Source organism: Chionomys nivalis, chromosome 10, assembly GCF_950005125.1.
Source record: "Chionomys nivalis chromosome 10, mChiNiv1.1, whole genome shotgun sequence".
Lineage (NCBI taxonomy): Eukaryota > Metazoa > Chordata > Mammalia > Rodentia > Cricetidae > Chionomys > Chionomys nivalis.
This window is the reverse complement of record NC_080095.1, coordinates 2,995,284-3,009,376: the sequence shown is the minus strand read 5'-3', so window position 1 is coordinate 3,009,376 and position 14,093 is coordinate 2,995,284. Positions and strand designations below refer to the sequence as shown.

The following is a 14,093-nucleotide window of genomic DNA, read 5'->3' as shown; positions in this document are numbered from 1 at the left end:
TAGAATATGGCACATACCTACTCCTACTGAAACTCCTTGCCTGGAAACAGAAAAAAAAAAAAAAAAAAAAAAAAAAAAAAAAAAAAAAAAAAAAAGGAAAGTATTTCCTGGTCCTTGTGAAATTTCATTAGTGTATTGCACCATGTTTCTAGGCTGGAGTGGCTTGAGGTGGCTTAGGAATCTGATTGCTGTTGCTCTCATGGAAATGTTTCCCCAGGATTGAGCAAAATGCAAATTCAGTACTGAGTGTTGATACATTGCTTCAGGGGCCATTTTAGGCAAACAGCACTGCGTGATTTGTTACATGTTGGGCTAAATGTGGCTGTTTGCTAAACTCCTAATTCCCTGTGATTAACCTATGCATGCTTGCCTGTTGCAATTTGACAATTTCCTTTTCTTCCAGGATTTGTTCTTGTGAGCTGCATGTCGTTAAGATGACTAACACAAAAGGTCTTTCAGTAACTTCTTATTTCTTTGGTGTCGTGGGGTTGTTTTCTTCAGTGTTTATTATTTACAACTGTAACTTCATACTGTTTGCTAACAAAAGAGGTGTTTTCTTCTGTAGCTATTTCTTATTAGTTTTTAGATGAGCACATAAGGGTGTACCTGTATGCATGTTTGTGTGTGGAGGATATGGGCACTGGCTTTTTTTTTTTGTTGTTGTTGTTGTTGTTGTTCTTTTTGTTGTAGTTCTTGCCTGCACAGGCAAACTCATTGGATCTTTAAAGCTAAGTTTTCATGGGTCTCTTTCTTTTATGAAAATATGTACAACTCATTACTTTCTACTTGATTTATCTTCTAGAACATTTAGTTTGAGTTATATTTATCTTATAAAGTTTAAAAACTCCTGTCCAGACTCATGGAGAAAGTAGGTACCACCAGAGCAACAATCCAAAACGAAGGGTTAAACTGTATGTAAAGGGCATGTGGGAGAATATGAGCAGTACTCGAGGCAGCTCAACCTAGGTTATGGCAGGGAGAATATTTAGTTTGAGTTATATTTGTATAATAAAATCTACTTTATCTTTTTTATGCAAAGTGAACCAGATTGAAAGCAGATTCCCTGATATTCTTTGAGTGGTGGTGTATGCTTTGTCTCTTCTGTGTGAGTAATGTCTCTTCATCAGTGCTGGAGTTCAGTTTTTATTGTAGGAATGGTTCACTTTCTCCCGGTGATTTACTTCTTAATTTGAGCAATTTAATGTGTATCATTTTCAGAGCACGGCTATGAAGAAATTGTTTCTTGATAATTATGGGATGGTCATTCTGCTGTTGTCATATGGTGTGGGTAGAGCAAGTGGTGCAGGAATGGAAGACTGACATCAGACCAAGTGGATGCCAAAGTATCCATTTCTCCAAGCATGGCCCAGTGCTGCTTCTGACATCTCCCTGGCATCACCTATGTTGAACTGGCTCAAATACTGCTCATATTCTCCCACGTGCCCTTTGGATTTAGTTAACCCTTTGTTTTGGATAGTTGCTCTGGTGGTAACTACTCTCTCTGTGAGACTGGACAGAAAAAGGTCACATTTTGCTAGTTGTTTATATGTTAACCTATTCTCCCCTTTAGCAACTAATTTCCCCTTTTACTCAGTTTTCTTATACAAGCCTTATGTGAGCTGTTTCTCATTTGTGTCTTAGCTGCATATGGTGCAAATAACATTAGCTATTTCTTTTCTAAGACATTCCTAAGTATTACTATGTGTTAGATGGCAGACCCTCCATGAGTTCAAATTACTATGGTTAGCCATCCTTCCATTATACTGCCACTCAGAGGATTCAGCATTGATAGTAAGTAAGCTTTACATTTTAAGAAGTGTTTTATAGTGCCTGTTTATTTAGATAGTTTCTGTTTCTGCACAGTCTCAGGATAACAGTTATGTGGAGCATTTATTAAATGTCCTTGGTAGTATTTGCTTTTCTATTAACTCTTCATTGTTTGTCTGTTCAAACTATTTTTTTTTTACCCTCATTTATGTCTTCAATTTGAAGGGTTTGTCCTGTGTCCAGTCTATTAGGGTTCATGGGATTTATTGTTTTGAGTGAATTAGTTGGATATTATGTATGTAATTTATCTATATATTAATAATATCTTAAAATAAAGTCAGGACTGGAGACAGGTTGAAGTCTGGAGAGAGAGCCCGAGAGTGAAACCTAACCTGGGAGGCAGCTTTAGGAGCTTATCAAGACACAATTGGGTGATCAAAGTATGGAGCCTATACAGAATGTTTACTGGTCTCGATAAACCTGAAATATATTTACATTGGCCAATGTCTCACCCTTCATCCCGTTTAGCCACTTTTAAGTTCTTTTCCTTGGCTGTGTCACTCTCTTCATTGTTTACACCGTGAGCAAGCATGATTGGCTTGGTTTTTTATCCTTTTGAGATCTCCCATGCTGCCTTGTATTTGATGCCTTCCTAGAGCTGTTCCAAAATCCCTTGGGACTTTACTCAAACACTGGCTTAATTAGTGTCAAGTTTCTCCACCCCAGAGTAAAAGACTCAGACATTACTTTGATAGGTACCTTTAGAGTAGTGTTTTAACTTCTGTTCTTCCTACTCCACCCTTCCCTGGGGAATCAGCTCTTCTCAGGACATTCAGGTGTGGTGATCTTCCTGAGACATCTAGCTCACGTCTATACCAGGCCTCACCCCTATTTTCTTCTTCACCTGGATTAGCCAGGATCTTGACCAGGAGGCACCCCAGGACTTTGCTGCTTAAGAGTTTCACCGCTAGAGGGTGGCATCTTCTTCTTATAGTCTTGGAGGCTGTTGAAATCACACTAATCTTTCCCCAGTGAAACAGGTATGTTTCCAGAGAATTTAATAAACTATATTATAAGGAATAAAAATAAAAACATCAGTGGTAGCTTTAGGAACATTCTTTCAGAAAGCTGTGGTGTTAAAGCTACTATTAAATGCCAAAGAATCCTTTACAATTTACTGTTCTATTTAAAACTCAGTATGCAGAGTTAAGACTTGGAACTTTTATTAAAATTTATTTATTTATTAATTAATTTATTTTTTATTGAAAATTTCTACCTTCTTCCCTCTTCCCACTTCCCTCCCTTTCCTCCCCTCCCCCTCCCCCTCCCTCTCCAGTCCAAGGAGCAGTCAAGTTTCCCTACCCTATAGGAAGTCCAAGGTTCTCCCTGCTCCCCCCAGGTCCAGGAAGGTGAGCATCCAAACAGACTAGGCTCCCACAAAGCCCGTCCATGCAGTAGAATCATAACCCAGCGCCATTGTCCTTGGATTTTCTATCAGCCTCTACCATCAGCCACATTCAGAGAGTCCGGTTTGATCACATGCTCCATCATTTCCAGTCCAACTGGCCTTGGTGATCTCCCATTAGATTAGTCCCTCCGTCTCAGTTATTTGCAGATGATATGATAGTGTACATAAGAGACCCCAAAAACTCTACCAAAGAACTCCTAGAGCTGATAAATACCTTTAGTAATGTGGCAGGATACAAGATCAACTCCAAAAAATCAGTTGCCCTCCTATACACAAAGAACAAAGAAGCAGAGAGGGAAATCAGAGAAACATCCCCTTTCACGATAGCAACATAGCATAAAGTATCTTGGGCTAACTCTAACCAAGAAAGTGAAAGATCTATTTGACAAGAACTTTGAGTCTTGAAGAAAAAAATTGAAGAGCATACCAGAAAATGGAAGGATCTCCGATGCTCTTGGATTGGGAGGATCAACATAGTAAAAATGGCAATTCTATCAAAAGCAATCTATAGATTCAATGCAATCCCCATCAAAATCCCAACAAAATTCTTCACAGACCTTGAGAGAAAAATAATCAACTTTATATGGAAAAACAAAAAACCCAAGATAGCCAAAACAGTCCTAAACAATAAAAGTACCTCCGGAGGTATTACCATCTAGGAGTTGAACTTTTAAAATGATGTGTCTTAAGTTTTCTTTGACCTGCTTAAACCTTGTCAGGAACATCTGTGCATCATCCACAGATGTTTTCATGTTTATATTTATAAAGTGAAACATGCCCCCAGGCTATTTCAATAGCAGTTTATTTGCAATAGGACCTTGGCAAAATGCTTAACTTTCAGTCAATGAATAGAGAACTTCCCATGCATGTGTCAAAAACCAAAGGCAAGCCAGCATTTGCGAATGCTTGTGGATGAGACAAGTGAGATGGTTCAGTAGGTAAAAGTGCTTGTTACAAAGCTGAAGGCCCTGCTTTGATTCTGGACACACATGGGAGAAAGAGAGAACTGACTCCAATACATTGTTCTCTGACTGCCAAACACATTCTGTGGCAAATTAACTTAATGCACAAGTACATTAATACGTAAATGTAGTTTTACAGTTCAGTTTATTTTTACTTCTATGTATGTGTGTACCTATGTGTGTATATAATCAGTGTGTGTAATTGCCCATAGAGACCAAAGCAGATGTTGGATCCTTTGGATGTTGGAATTTATAGGCAGTGTCGACCCACTAGATATGGGTGCTAAAAAAAAATCATATCCTCTAGAAGAGCAGTAAGTGAGCTTAACTATTGAGACGCCTCTAGTTCCATATAAATACAATTTAAAATCAACATGTGCCACAGACGAGTGAATGACTCCAAGGCCCTGCTCTAGTGGAGCTACAAACAGTCCAGGGGTTCTGGGGGAAGCACAAAAGTAACAACAAAAACCCTATCTGAACTGAAAACAGAGATGCACAAATGTACATCAATATTTGAAAATGTCATGCTAAGACCACCTGGATCCAGAGACTGCACTAAGTGAATACTGAACATAGAAGCATGAACATAACTACCACCTGTTGGGCCAGTTTTAATCTGAGGTGAATATTGGAATGTCAACAAAAATGTATACTTGGTAATAAAGGGGTCTGGTTTTGGAGAAGACCTGGATGCTAGATAGGCAAGTACTTACAGATAAGTCACAGTAGTTCTGTGCTTCATTTTTCATACTGCAAGAGACTGCAGACAAGTTAGTATTCACATGTATGCCTTGGGAACCTTTAAGTCCTTCAGATTACTCCAGAACTCCCACTGCAGCAAAACAGAAGGGTTCAGGTAACAAGAATAAGTTTTTCTCCTCCTGCTTTTCTTATTTGTTTATTTTTTCAATGTATTTTTTAATTTTTTAAATATTAAATTTGAAGAAACAGATACTCCACACATGATAGTTGCATATTTAAATCATTCAATTAAATTATTAAGCCCTTTTCAATCTTGAAGATAGACATTTCTATGAAAATTAACAATTATATATATTTTATATAATGCAAATACACATGTCTGAATATACCTAAACACGTTGGTTTACATATATGTACTATTTTCTCAAATATGCTTGATGTATATATTCACAAAAATATATAATCAATAGAACTGGTCTTATTATAAACAAAAATTGATCCTCACATAATAATAACAAAGGATAGCAGATTGAGGAATGTAATTACATATATTTTTACAAACCAGGGATATAGAAAATTATTTATGTGAATAGAAACGTAGGCTGAGTTGCCTTTTTAGCCAGAGTAAACTTTGAACATAAAGGCATATTAGATTTTTATTAAGAGCAAGGATTAAGATTAGGAGGAAAAATTTTTTTCCTGTCCAAATCCTGAAAGTAATTGGTTATACATAATTCTATGGAAGGAAAACTATATGGGGCAAATTCCTTGATAAGAGTTTTGTAAAAGTAGAACAAATTCCATATATGGTCAACTCATCTTCAAGATGCAGTTTCAAGCCTTCATGCTGTAAAGATAATTTTGATATTAAAGCTGAAGCAATATACTAGACTTTTATAATGAATATTTGATTGAAATTGACTTAGATAAGACTAGGCATATGTCATGTCATGAATGGTGAACTGGCTCTTTAGAAAATGCATGTAGACAATTTTGAATTCATACTGTGAGTGTGTATGAGAGCTGTAGACCCAACTATCACTGCCTGAAAATAGCAACATAGATGTTTATGTGAAAAATAAAATTTCTGCATGGTTTTTGTTGTCCATGTGATTACTCTAAGGTAGGATCTGAAATCAAGCTGGATTTTGTTTTGGAATGAGTTAGGTTTTAAGGATACAATGAAAAAAAATGAAACATACTAAGCAAGACTCTTCATACCCCTGTCATGCAAGCAGCAATGAATGCTTTCCCTAAGTCTCCCTATTTTTCCAAATTTAAAAGCTTTTTTATTTGATTTCTTTCACATACAACATTTCTATTGATTCATTGAAAATTTCATAAAATGTATTTTGATTATATTTATCTCCCACTTTCCCCCTAATTCCTCCCAGCTAAACCCCTAGCTCCCCATCCCCTCCCAACTTTGTGACCCTTTCTTTTAATAACCTACCAAGTCTAATTTATGCTCCCATATATATTCATGGACATAGAATCTTCCCCTCGAACATGGCTGGCCTATCAGAAGGTACACCTTTAATGAAAACTGACCTGTTTTCCTTCAGAAGCCATCAGCTATCAACAGCTCCTCATTTGGGGATAAAGTCCTGTGATCTCCTTCCTTCCTTCTTTTTGTTAGAATGTTGATAGGCTTCATCTTGTTCAGATCTTATGTGATCAACCACAGCTCTTGTGAGTTCTTGAATGTGGAAAAAGCCACTGTATTTTTTTTTCTGATCCTTTCTGACCTCTGACTCTTACAATCTTTCCATTTCTTCCTCTAAGATGACTGTCTGATCCTTGGAAGATGATGAAGATGTTCTGCTTGTACTTGAGAGCTCCATTTATGCTTATTTTCTGTACTTTGATCAGTTGTGAGTTTCTGCATTCATTTTCTGATGAGGATTACCTATATATACTCATCTATAGACACAGAGATAATAGTAGTAGGTTCACCTCCAGAGCCCATGAGCTGCCCAACCGTGAGTTCTTGGTCCAATTTATGGTACCATGCATGTTTCCTCCAATGTAGCAGATCTTGAATACTTTCAGAAAGTGGTATTTGTGCCACTATTATACCCATGACATAACTTGTTATGCTGGTCATTATTATACTTCACAGGTTTTTTTAGCAATTGATGATCCACCACCACAATCAAGCCAGCAACATACATAGCACCTTCCAGTATTCTGAAAGCTAGCGAACAGGGAGGAACTCTCTGATCAGCATTAATTTGACTTTTTTATGTCCCATGGCAAAAAGCGTATGGTGTCTTCAACAATTTGTCTTATCAATTGTGCTCTGTTGAGAAACTTAGAGTAGTGATAATAGCCTGTATTCACACTCCTGATCAAGAGCAAGTAGCTTATTCCAGGCACTAGGTTTTTCATTTGGCAACTTATGCCTTCAGGGAGACCATTTTCTTCTCTTTAGGGGGATTCCAATTAAACTCCTTTATATGAACATATTTGTGTGTATGTTTGTATATATATATAATTTGAAGCTTATAAGGCAGTAGATTTTCATATGGTGTTTTCAAACATCTTTAATGTTAGCTGTCTGTCCTCTGGAATATGAGCAATCATTGCCACTTTGCTGTGCCATTGTCTTCATTTGGAAAAAAGAATAAAAGCTCAGTTCCATTCCTCTGGCACCACTAAGCTATACATCAGAATGTAGCCTACCTAGCAACTATTTTATCTACATTTATTTCTATCACTTAAAATGTTATCTTCTAAGACTTAGTGTTTTAAAATTGGAATATAAACAAGATTAAAGAGGTTTAATATTACTCAGAAAAGTGTTATTTCACATTTAAAATTTTTCTTTTGACAGGTCTCTATCATTATGTAGCCCAGCCTGGCCTGGAGCTCTCACTGCTCCAGCCTCCCATGTGCTATGATTGGAAGTGTATGCTGCCATGTGTGGCAACTGTATTCTCTTGTTTCTAAATGAAACTACAGAGAGTGAGCATCACATGAATGAGAACTCCTTATTGCACAGATGGAAACGTGACTCTCAATAGTCAAGAAGTGGCTGTAGGTATTGGGAACCACTTTTTAAAAACCCAACTAGACTCTGACCCTGCTGTTCTACTATTCCATAAATATCCCAAATTTCATCTGAAATCATGCATTTTTCCTTTAGAAATATCTATTGGAGCTTTATGTGAGTGAGTGAATGAGAGAGAGAGAGAAGTGAGAAAATGGGAGTGAGAGTGAGAACAAGCACATATGCATGTCTCTTTCTGTGAAAATGGTTAAGTAAGAGAAAAGAGATTTTTTTTTTTTATTTACTGGCTCCTAATGGCCTTATTTTGCCACTGGGAACAGAAAGGGCCAGACTTCCCCCAGATCCTGAGTTTACCTTCCTAATGAGTATTCTGTGGTTCCGTTGGTCTAGATGCATCTTTTTCAGAATGTATCTTGTAAACATCAGGAACTGGCTTCTGAGAGTTTTGGCATCACTCTAGCACCACATTGCTGGAATAGGGAGTAAATAGAAGAGAAATAAGAATTAGGAAGAAGTTGAGGGCGAAGTTGTACCTTCTGACCATTGCCTCAACCTAACAGTTTCATTTCTCCAAATTTCCATCCAGTTTTTGTCTGTAATTTATGCATTGTATGCTTGCAACTGTGCATCATGTAGACTTTCAGTATGATATTTTCTATTAGACTTTATACAATTTCTCACATAGTTAAGGACTTTGTGACTTCTTTTTAAAAGATGACATTATGCCATAAATTAATAACTTACAATTCATTTAATTATTCCTCTGTTGTAGAACATTTGCATCATTTTCAGCTTAATTTTCAATCATATATAAAATGTTCTGACAAAGAGATTTATAAAAACACAGCTGTCCCTCTTCTGAATTATGTTTTTGGAGAAATGACTGATTACTGAGAATATTCAAAAGCATAATTTTGAATATTGATGTGTATTTTCCAGCAATAGATTTTATATGAAGTCTGAAATTTATACAGTATGATGAGTGGCTCTCTTTGGAAGAACATAAAATTGCAAACATAGACTTCTAGGTAACCTCCTACTTTGAGGTGACTCCACAGTGAAAAACCATAATCTCAGACTGTATCCAGTTTGTATTGTTAGACAGAGGCTTCTGGATATTGTAACAGTTGTACTTTATCAGTAGGAAATGAACATTTCTTCTCTCTGAGGATTAATGAATACTCTGTGTTGTATTTTTAATATACCAGTTAATTCAGCCATATTTAGAGAATCTGCTTTTGTGTATATCTTTTGGTTGGGACAGCACATTTTACTATTTGTTATTACTCCATAGCAAAATATTCCAAAGTTCACTGTTCAAAATAACGAAATTTGGTGTCTAAGACTAGATGAGGATTGGCTGTCTTGTTCTTCTGTTTGGCTTTCTATTTGGAGCTATTATTTCCATCTTCTGCAGGATACAGATGGTCTCACCTCCATGTCTGATATTTAGAGGGGAATAAATAGAAGCCAGTATTCAGTTAAGATTGGCCATCAGATCATCTTTATGAGCTTTCTCCTACATGGTGCTCTTGGAACAATTCGATCTATTACTTGGCAGCTACTAGACAGCTATTTCTGAGTAGGCCAAAGTTTCAAGAATCTTTGAGCAGAAGATACAGACTTTTTTTTTACCGTTCTGGATTTGGAAACCCCTACATTCTTTCTTTTTATCTAATATACTTTTATTTGTCTCATGAACAATGCAGATACAAAGGAAATCTCAATAAGAAAAGTAAATAATCAAAGGCCATCTGTAACCTACTACAGGCTGGTAGTGTTTCCCTGGATGTTTACAATTTATATAAATTATCCATTTCATAACATGTACTAGAACTGGAAGAGAATAATATCCATGAAGAATGTTAATGAGTTTTTATGAGAACAAGGAAAATAGATATGGTATCAATCTGTAACTTGCATGAAATTATTACACATGCTTTTAACAAAGTATAAAATATTCTATAACAGTAAGCTTAAATAACATCACTAGTTCATTGTTATATTTTACATTGTTCTCTATTGTATATTTAAGTAGCTTATTTATCTTTCTGTTAAGATTTTTATGAAATTTATTTTGCGTCTGTTGGGGGTGCACATGTTACAGTGCACACATGGAAGCCAGAGGACAACTTTTGGAAGCTGCTTCTCTCATTTCATCATGTGGGTTTTTGAAATAGAATTCAGACTGTCAGGATTGGGAACAAGCACTTTTTTATGCTAAGCCACCTTGCCAGCTGAAGAAATAAAAATAACAAAAATTTTTAATAATTGTCATTACTGCAAAAACAAATAAACAAAAACTGCATAAAAGTTACGACTGCAGATAATGTTACATGATGCCCCAACATCCACTTTCTTCCTTTGTGTTCTTCTATGTATTGTAGGCTTCAGATACCCTCCAATTTACTCTTCCAAATTTCTATTGTAGGATTTCAGTTGGATTTTGCCCAGAAGAGGTCCTGAAAAGAGACTGAGAAATTTAGAAGGGAGAAAGTGAGTCACCTGTTTTTCCTGCTTCTGAGCCTTCTTGGGTGGCAACAGAGAGCTATGGACCCCAGTGCCCTTAACTCAAAAGTCTTCCTGGTACATAGTCAGTGATGCTCCCCTTACCTAACTGAGGACCTATATGTAGAGGCCGTGTATCAACTCCCATGAAGTAGAATGTCTGTTCTAGAAGCAGATAGCTCGGCCAGGCTATATTTCTAGATTGGCCTGAAGCATACATCACTCTTGACTCTCCCAGCACCTCACCCATGTTTCCAATGCTTTTAGGGGACCAGCTTTCTTTGAGTTTCCAAGATCTCTTGAATCACCTTTTAATAACATTAATAAGTGGCCCTAGGAATTTCCCATGTACAGACTCTCACATCAAAATGTGGGTTATTGTTAAGGGAAGACATTGCAGTGAAAACACTTCCATTTTTCTTGATTTGAAAAATTAGAAATAGAATTCTATGAGTTGCCCCTTTGAAGCCATGAACTGTTCCAGAATTTTCATTCTTATAATTAGCTGTGCAAGAGAAAAAGGTAGTCACTAATTTCTTTGAACAGAAAAATTAGCAAAGAGAATTCTTTCTTCTTATGCCTTGGCACTTACATTAATTTTCTAATTCTACAAAATTTATATTAAAAAAAATTTATATTAAAAATTATCTCATATTATCAGATAATAATCTATTAAGTAATATCTGTATATCGAATATTATGAAAATACTTAAATGATTAAAATAATAAAATGTTTTAACTAAAGAAGAAACTGCTTAAAATTAAATATTTATTTATGAAAGATAACAATAATTGTTTTTATATTGAGCAGATAAAAGTAGCATAGTATATGTGAACAAAAATATAAAAACAGGTTTCTTTTTATGCCTGATCCTGAGGTTCTAATAGATATATTCTTATGCTAGATTTGATCATTTTCTTTTTATCTTTGTAGGACCACTTACTAATAATCAATTATTTCTTAAGCCCCCCCCCTTTATTGTTAAATAAATATTGTATTTTAAAGATTGGTCTTAGAGAAAGTAGAAGTTTATCCATTGACGTCAGTGCTACTGATTTTTTAAAATGCTATTTCATGTGACTGCCTTTGTAAGCTGAGGTCAAGTGCTGGGACTTGATTTGCAAGCTAGGTCAAGAATAGACTCTTACATTTGTTAGAGTGGGCCTTATGTAAAATGAAAGGGCTAGAAAACCATGTTACCAAACACTGAGTCTCAAAATCATTTAGGCAAGAAAGTGCCTGTGGTTTTCATCTCTTAGCACTTTCAACACAAATATCACTGTTCATCTCAGAGTTAAGTAGCACAAACTTTATACACTATGTACATCAGAAACAAACCTATCATGGTTTTCATTTTATTTTGATATTACGTTACCCATGTTATCTTTGGTGACCAACCATTTGAGGATGTGATAGTTTAGTGAACATTCACATATATGTAATTATATAGCTCTGTCTCAGAGCAAAATAATAGGACAGGGTTACTCAGTCACAAAAGAATGTATCTGAGTCATATAAATGTTAAATAATGTCACAATGGATTACAAAAGGAACATATCAGTAGGGGATTTATTGTAGGATTGTGTGGGAAAATGACTCATGGCATTTTCTATAGCTATTTATATGTTGAGTCAAAATACACTGAGTTATGTTGATACTCCATTTATGATCTAGGATTAGTTTAGTTACAGCAATCAATATTCTCCACGACATTGAATTAATGTATTTACTTTGAAAATTATTTTGTAACTTTCAAATTTGTGTTTTTGCCTGGTGAAAGTTACCATAATGTATACATATAATCTCATCATTTTATACCTCAAAATTGTATAGTATTTAAAGTTGAGAAATCTGAAGAACAAGGGCAGGCAATGGAGTACAGTTCTGCCACCCAGGCTTTTATACTATATGAAAATCAATTCCTTATAAATCTGTGACTTTGTTTATTGCTGCTTTGCTTCACTTTTTGTTGCTTTTATTGGGAGGCATGGTGAGAGAACTTGTCTTTGACACCTCTAAGAGCCAAGAATGATTATATAGCATGAATTTTAAATGTTAGCCATTTCAGGACAAAATATCAACCAACCAGCCTGTCTCAATGACAATTACGTGCTCCTTTAGTATAACAAACCTTACATCTACTCATATGTTCTTGGCTAGAGATAATCACGAAGTCCTACCAGGCTGCTAGAGTAGATAGAACGTTTGTCCTTGTCAAAAAAGGCAAAGAGGTAAAAATGTTTGCTGGAAGGCATGAATGACTGCCTTCGACAAGTTTAGACACACAGTTATCTGGATGTGTACATCTTCATGTAAATTAAAAATATTCTTTAAGATATCTTCCCTGAGGAATCTGCACTAAACTCATTCTTCCTTTTTTTCATTCAAAAATAACAATTCAAGTTCCTCAAACCAATTATTTAACATTTTTATTTTTGTTGTATGAATTCTCCGTAAGTTTCCACATAGTACTTAAATAATACTCCCAGTGGAATTAAGTATAATGAATGACTCATCTTCCATTTTCAGTATCTTTGACTCTTATTTATTATTTTGCCTTTTTATTCAATATGATGCTGCAGTTTACATACATATATATGTTCCCTCATGACCACAGCCATAACTTCAGTCAATCTGACTGTTGTTGGGTTGATTAAAATAATAATTTATTTTAACTTTTAATTATTTGGCATTATTTAGTAAATGTCTTATATTTTTGACCAATTTTCCTATTGAAGGTTCCCTAGACCCTTTATGGTGCTGCTGGTATTATATTTATCATACTTTATTGAAAGTTTCACAACACATATAAACTATTCTTTCCTACATCATACCAATCAAAATGTTCTCAGTCTATGAGAGTTTATGGAAAGGCCACACAGGACGAAAGGAAAATAAACAATGTGAGAAGTCCGAAAACTGGGCTTTACTGACCTGGAACAATTACATCCTGTGTTCTGCAGTGGCTGAGGTGATTGAAGGTAACTCAGGTGTCATTCCTTCCGAAGACTCAGGGCTCTCTACATGAGGATCCAAAGACTCACAAGTGATTCTCTGTGTGTCATTGAGAATGTGGACTGGGGGCAGGGATATTAGGATTTGGCTGCACTTCTGTTCTTTCTCAGAAGTATGATGTTGAGTAAGTAACTGGTCTTTGTGCACTGCAGCTCCTAAACTAGAAAGTATTCACAGCTGTGTCTCTGATCGGTCCCACAGTGCTGCTGGGACAGTGAGAGGTACAATTGCAGTCAACCTTTTCTTGAAGAGCTGTTGTGAGATACTGCTCAAAGGAAGTAGTCTACCTTAAACAGCCCCTTCCTTTCTTTTGTTGGATTGCTCTTATTTACAGTTCAATACCTCTTATCTCAGTTTACTAACTGCTTTAAAACTCTAATTGTTTTAGTTTTTACTTTGTTCTCTACTTCATCCTACACCCTCAACACGGAAACAGACCCCGTTTCATGTTTCGTCATAGATTAAAGACGGTAGAAGAAACATTTCTGCTTCCATCTGAAAATTCCAGAAACACAATTTGTTCTCAGCTAGGGTAATCCAAACCAGTTGAAGAGGCTTTCTTAGTTCTTCCTTTTTTTTTTTCCAGTTACCTGACATTTTCCCTTAGCTTGTTTCCTTAATTGAGTTTAATTTGAGGTGTTTCTTTTGGATATG

General features: G+C 35.8%; 1 protein-coding gene across 2 annotated transcripts in view; it reads left to right on the top strand.

Annotated features, from left to right (window-relative positions):
* Macc1 (MET transcriptional regulator MACC1) overlaps nt 1–14,093 on the top strand; it is an 89,377-nt gene that overhangs the window by 20,445 nt on the left and 54,839 nt on the right. For both annotated transcript variants that reach the window (XM_057783052.1, XM_057783053.1), the window contains exon 2: nt 10,347–10,411. The gene's annotated coding sequence lies outside the window, so the exon portion shown is untranslated. The remainder of the gene's footprint in view (nt 1–10,346; nt 10,412–14,093) is intronic.